Here is a 6551-nt window from a genome sequence, read left to right as displayed (position 1 = left end):
GGCACACCTAGGGCAGCCTTGTTTTTGGGAAGCCCTGAGGAGGAGGAAGTGTTTTGGCTGAAAGTAAATGGAGACAGAGGATTTCAATTGAAAAAGAACACCCACAAACAAGGTGGTGAGCACAATTCATTTTTTTTTTAAAGTACGTATTTATTATTGGAATATAATATATTACCTTGCGTTTTTATTTATGAAAATGTTGTGACTCTGTCCGGATGATAAAAAAAAAGCCGCATGACTGCTGGCTCCGCAGGACCTTGTGGTGCCGTTCCACAGAGAATTCCGTGGCACAGACTGAAGGGAATTCGATCCCATTTCAGTCCATGGTGGAATTCTCTGATATCCTTACTTTATGGTCTGATATGAATGTAGGGATGGACTAAAGTCCCTTACCTGTTCTCCAAGCTTGCTCCACGGTGGGGGGGAGGCGCTTCGGTTCTCCCCCCGAAATTCAGGCTGGGGGGGAGGCACCCCATCCCTCGCCGCCGAAATTCAGGCCAGGTAGAAGCGCCCCGTCTACCTGGCTACAAAAAAAAAAAGTAAAAACACACACACACACACCCGTGATAGGCTACGTAATGATTTACGTAGCCTATCATGGCTAGATTTCCAAAGTCAGCCGTGATAGGCTATGTAAATTGTCACCTAGCCTATCATGGGTGACTTTGAAAAAAAAAAAAGTGCATATGCAAATGGCGGCTCCCATGAGGACCGCCATTTGCGTTCCTTATTTTGACACGTCTACTCTACGTAAAGATTTACGTAGACTATGGTGAAAATAAGGGCAACGCAAATAGCGTTCCCTTACTTTCGCCGTAGTCTGCATAAATCTTTACGTAGACTAGACGTGCCAAAATAAGGAATGCAAATGGCGGCGCCCATGGGCTGCCGCCATTTGCGTATGTGCTTTTTTTTTTCTCCAAAGTCACCCATGATAGGCTACGTGACGATTTACGTAGACTATCACGGCTGACTTTGGGAATCTAGCCATGATAGGCTACGTAAATCATTATGTAGCCTATCATGGGTGGTGTTTTTTTTTTTTACTTTACCTTTTTTTTTGCAATGGCGGCGGTGGCAGCCAGTCGGGAGACCGGCTGCCACCCCCGCCCCCGACGAACCGCCGCCGAACCACCGCCGGGACCCACCGCCGAGAGGGACATTCGGCCGTGGTAAGTCCCATGCCGGGGGGGCGGGAGGCCGGTGGAGAATTTCCCCACCAATTTCAGGGGGCCAAATGCGTTGGCATTCGGCCTCCCGAAGATTCGTGGAGAAATTCTCCGCCATCCCTATATGAATGGCAAGATCAGAACAAGTTGAAATGGTCAGAGGTATGCCTGAAGACTTGCTACATCTTGAAGCCTGGCTGGATGCAAATGGCGGCCACTATGGCGGCCACCATTTGCATCTGCACCAGCCCGTCCGTGGCCAGAAATCCAGCTGCAGATGGCCCTGGCTGGCTGCTCTGCGGAGCTGTCACGGAGCAGAGCCGGCCGGGCAGGATTCCGGGGGGAGGACCGGATTGCCTCCCCCCCATCGAGCATTCCGGGGGGAGGGATGGAGCGCCTCCCTCCCACCATGAATCAATCCGCGAAAAGGTAAGTGAGTTTCATACATGCCTAGAAATATGCAGATTTTTAGAGCTGGGAATAATGCCCCCAAGCTGTGCCTTGTGAGATCTATTTTCTACACAAAATTTAAGAAGAAGAAAAAAGGTGTGTGTGTGTGTGGGGGGAAGCAGTTTAGAAAAAAAAAGCAGGTGACTCAGTCAGGTGACTCAGTGGCCTAAGCAAAAAGGGAGAGGGGGAGAGAGGGGACAAAGCCCCAAAGAGAGAGAAATAAACCTTCAAAGAAGCCCCAGACTAAATAAGCAGTTTAGGGGGCAGGGAGTGATTGGGAAAAAATCAGTTTAGAAAAAAAGAATCTCTTTAGGAAAAAAAAACACCAACAGTTACAGTCGACTTAGAAATGAGAAAAAGAGGTGAAAGCCCCAAACAAAGAGAAATAGACACATTGAAATAAGCTGCAATCTCAGCTCCAAAGCCACAAACCCAGTCCCTCCTTGCCACTTAGAGACCTCCCATGCCAACTCCACTATTTACTCACTCAGGTTGCTCCCTCCCAGGAAACAGAGAGCTTTGCTACTAGGGATGGCAGAGAATTCCGCCATGGATTCCAGTGAGGCCGAATGCACTGGCATTCGGCCCCCTGGAATCCATGGCGGAACGGCCTCCTGCCCCCCCGCCTGCTGCGCAGAACGCCCCGGGACAGCACTTATCTGGGGCGGATGCACGGATGTGGCAGCAGCTTCGGTGGTGGATGCTGCGGCGGCGGCGCAGCAGCAGAAGGTGCGGCGGCAGCAGAACGTGTGGCGGGGGCAGGGGCAGCGGCAGCAGTGGCGGCGGTGGGGGCGGCAGGTGCGGTGGTGGTGGGGGCGGCAGAAGTTGCGGCAACGGAAGGTGTGGCAGCGGGGGCGGTGGGGGCGGCAGTGGCTGGTCTTCTGGCTGGCCGTGGCTGGGCACAGCGTACGCAAATGGCGGTGGCTACGGCGGCTGCCATTTGCGTCAGTTATTTTTAGCAGTTCTAGCCTACGTAAATATTTACTGAGGCTAGAACGGCGAAAAATAGCGAAGGCAAATGGCGGCCACCGTAGCTGCCGCCAGTTGTGTACGCTGTTTTTTTTTTTTTGCCCAGCCATGATAGACTACGTAAATACTTAGTCTATACTACTACGTAAATACTACGTAAATACTGGCCGGATGAAAATGGCAGCAGCTATGGCGGCCGCCATTTGCATCCGCAGCAGCCCATCCGCGGCCGGAACTCCAGCTGCGGACGGGCCTGGCCAGCTGCAGAGCGGAGCCGGCCGGGCAGGATTCCAGGGGGGAGGACCGGATTGTCTCCCCCCCATCGAGGATTCCAGGGGGAGGGTCAGAACACCACCCCCACTGCGAACACAATCCACAAAAAGGTAAGTGACTTTCGTACATTGCTATTTGCTACAGTGCTGACCTGAGGCTTCTTCTCAAAAAGCTTTTATGCTGCTGTTGAGATTGCTCACTCACAGAAGTTTGTGGGTCCTTTTCATGACGTCGTCAACCTCCAAGGCACATCCAGAAGTATTTCCTGGTTATTCCATCTCAAAAAGATCTGGAAATAATGAATTATCAAATTAAGTCAGATTGCAACACTATTAAAACAGCCACTAGATGGTGCTGTTTCATTGATCTCTATGGAACCTTGAAAATTAAAAATGTCCCCTCTCAGCAATCATGTAGTTGCCGTCTCAGAGTCCACTGTAAACTTCGGAAAGGGTCCATAACGGGAGGACTGGGGGGGGGGTTCTTTAGTGTAAAGGCCGCCCAACTCTCATTAGCCCCAGCTATGGAAAACTGATATAAATTACCCTTTTATGAGTGGAAATGTTTATGCATGCCTCAGGTCTGGAAAATGTTATTAAAAGATGTGCATAGGTCACTTCTCCTGTCTTCCTAATCCTGACAGCTCTGGGGCTCTTATAGCAGAGAAATGGCTTTAATACAAGGAAAAGGGGGGGGAATCATCCCCCCTCACTCACACATGCCCATTCTTCACTAGCCACAGTACATTCTCCCCTGTCCCCCCCCCCCCGCTCCTGAATCCCGAGCAACAGGCCATTTAGGTAATGGCATTTAAGGCTGTCCCAGAGATTTGCACAACACAGAGAGATTTCTTCTTTGCTTTAAATGGTCTTTGTATAGAAAAGGTGATCTCACAAGGAACAATTTGGGGGTATTATTCCCAGTTCTGAAAATCTTCTTATTTCCACCACCAACCCAGATTGAATTCAAAGAAAAGGCATTGGCGGCCTTGCCTAGGGAGAGTTGGGGCACACTCCATCTAGCCCTCCTCATGTTTTTTTATTTGCATTTTTAGGGTGCAATCCTATGGCCCCTAGTCAGCAGCTAGACAGCCATAGGATAGGTCAGTTTCCGGGTACCAACCTCCACCCCCTCCGCACTCCACACACAATCCGCCCCGCGCTCCACACTCAGAAGAGGAGCACAGAGTGGTGAAAATGGGGCGTTCCTGGGGCATGCCGGGGCGGGGAGGGAGGAAGTGCCATTCCGATGCGTCCTACGGCGTCTGCCCCCCCGCTCCGAATTCCCATGGCTGAAGAGCCGAAATCGGCTGTCTAGCCACGAATGCAAGGTGGCTAAGGCATGGAGGGGAAGATTCCTTCTGCGCTTCTCCTGTCCTGCATTGGATAGGCAGTTGCCTCTGACTCCAGAGGCAGCCGCCTATCCCGATAGGATTGCGCCCTTAGTGTACTGTGTCAAATGTGTGGCCTTGTGCAGTATTTTGGGGGAGGGTGTGAGAAATATGAGGTTGTTGGTTCAAATTCCCTCTCAGACATGAAAAGGAGTTATTATGTAAAGGAGCATAAGGCCTCTGAGCATGCACAAAGTACATTCCCAATAAGTAATCAAAGGCAGGGCCCACACATTTGAGATTAGGTGTGAGAACTCGAAACCATCTATGGAATTCAGTGCTGACATGGACTTTAAGAATGGGGCTTTGAAATAGATTAGACAACTGTATGGAGGAAAGTTGTCCCCATAGCTGTTATCCGTTGATGATGAATTGATGGGGATGTGGTGGTGAGTAATGGTTGGAGTATAGTGGTTAGAGTGACTGGAGCTATTCAGGATCAAATTATATGTGGTATGAAGGGGTAGTGTGTTTTCTCAAAGCAGTTCCATACTTTCACCTGTGAAAACTTTGGGGGTATATAAGATGTCGCATTTCTACACCACAAAGCATTCACATGGCATTATGGAGCAATCCTAACAATAACTCTGGAAGGTAGGCCGATATTCGTATGCCCCTTAGGAGTTAAGGCCGAGAGAAAAAGTGGTCTGTTCAGGGCCACCCAGTGCATTCATGCAAAGCAGTGTGAGATTTGAACTCGGGCCTTCCGGATATATAGCTCAGTCACTTCTCTATTACGCTATTCTAGCTTTAGCACACCGGTAACTAATCCATATTGAATTGAATCATGGAGGGAATATGACACTCAGCCAGTCCCCTTTCTTAACAGAGGTTGTGCATATCATCTTGGCTCCCAACTGTCAACAGCTTCTTCCGGAATCTTCCGACATCTGAGGGCTTTCTTTCAAAAGAAAACAGGGCTTGGCTGCATTTTCCGCTACCTACTGGTAACAGGTATTCTCTATTTAGCTTTTGGCTTTGTTGAAATGTTCAAGGTATCAATCATGTTCAAGGACTAAAACAATTCCCTCCATCATCTTTCCACTACCAAAAGATGCAGAGAGGCCGGTTAGCTTAGATGGCTTTGGAATAAAGGCTTAGGGAAATTCATGGACGAGGGCCAATCTATCAACAGGCATTTGCCATGCTGGCTAAGTGGGAGAACCCCCATGTTCAGAGGTAGTTTATCTCTCAATACCAGATTTTAAGGGCAAGCAGTGGGAGATGGCTGTTACTTTCATCTCCTGGACTTTCTGCTGCTCTGAGCCTGCAGATGTGTTTTTCTCTCTTTAAAGAAGGTGATAAAATCAGTGGCCTCATTTCAAGGTCACTCACTTATTCCCCCATAGGTGAACTGAAACCTCAACACAACACAAGAAAGTATGAACACAGAAGAGGAGCTAGAACCCAAGACCACGGTGAGCTTCGAAGGAGGACTTGTCTAACCTAATGGGCTTATAAAAAAGAACTTTGAAAAATCTAAGTTGATGCTTAATTGTTTTCCAGGCTGCGCACCGAGCTGGTATCTTAGCCAATGTTGCATTACATTATGGATTCATTAATCATTAAGTGATATATTGTTAATATAATGTATAATATAATACTAAACAATATTTAAATACATATTTAAATGTATTTAAATATGCTGCCCTTCAGTATATGATTTTGAGGATGATTTACAAAACCAGCAATATCATTAAATATACAATAAACACCAGCAAACGGAACAGCAGAATAAAAAGCAGTGATAAAGGAATTTGGTGTTTATTAAAAACCTCCTACATAGGCTGCCCTGACTCTGCTTCTCAGCTGCCAAATCCCACCCCCACCCCCCAAACCCACAGACCAATACACCAATAGCAGCAAAGAAAAAGGTTATGAGAGCCAGTGTGGTGTAGTGGCTAGAGTGTTGGACTGGGACTTGGGAGATCCGGGTTCTAGTCCCCCCTCAGCTATGGAAGCTCACTGGGTGACTTTGGGCCAGTCACTGACTCTCAGCCTAACCTCCCTCACAGGGTTGTTGTTGTGAGGATAAAATGGAGAGGAAGAGGACTGTATAAGCAGCTTTGGGTTCTTTGTGAGAGGAAAAGTGGTGGGGAATAGTTATAGTAGTAGTAGTAGTGGTTGTAATAGTAGTAGTAGTAGTAATAATAATAATAATAATAATAATATAAAAAGTAGTATCTGGATCACTGGGATGTGTGTGTATGTCTGTATGTGTGTGCAGCTCCTGATGTCCGAGCCAGCATTATATGTGACCCTTGAGGCTGAAAATGTTGTGCCTACAAAGCATATTAGAG

The sequence above is a fragment of the Heloderma suspectum genome, chromosome 4, assembly GCF_057233095.1.
Source record: "Heloderma suspectum isolate Gila_16-S chromosome 4, 16-S_ref, whole genome shotgun sequence".
NCBI lineage: Eukaryota > Metazoa > Chordata > Lepidosauria > Squamata > Helodermatidae > Heloderma > Heloderma suspectum.
The sequence above is the reverse complement of the archived record's forward strand: the minus strand, read 5'-3'. Positions refer to the sequence as shown.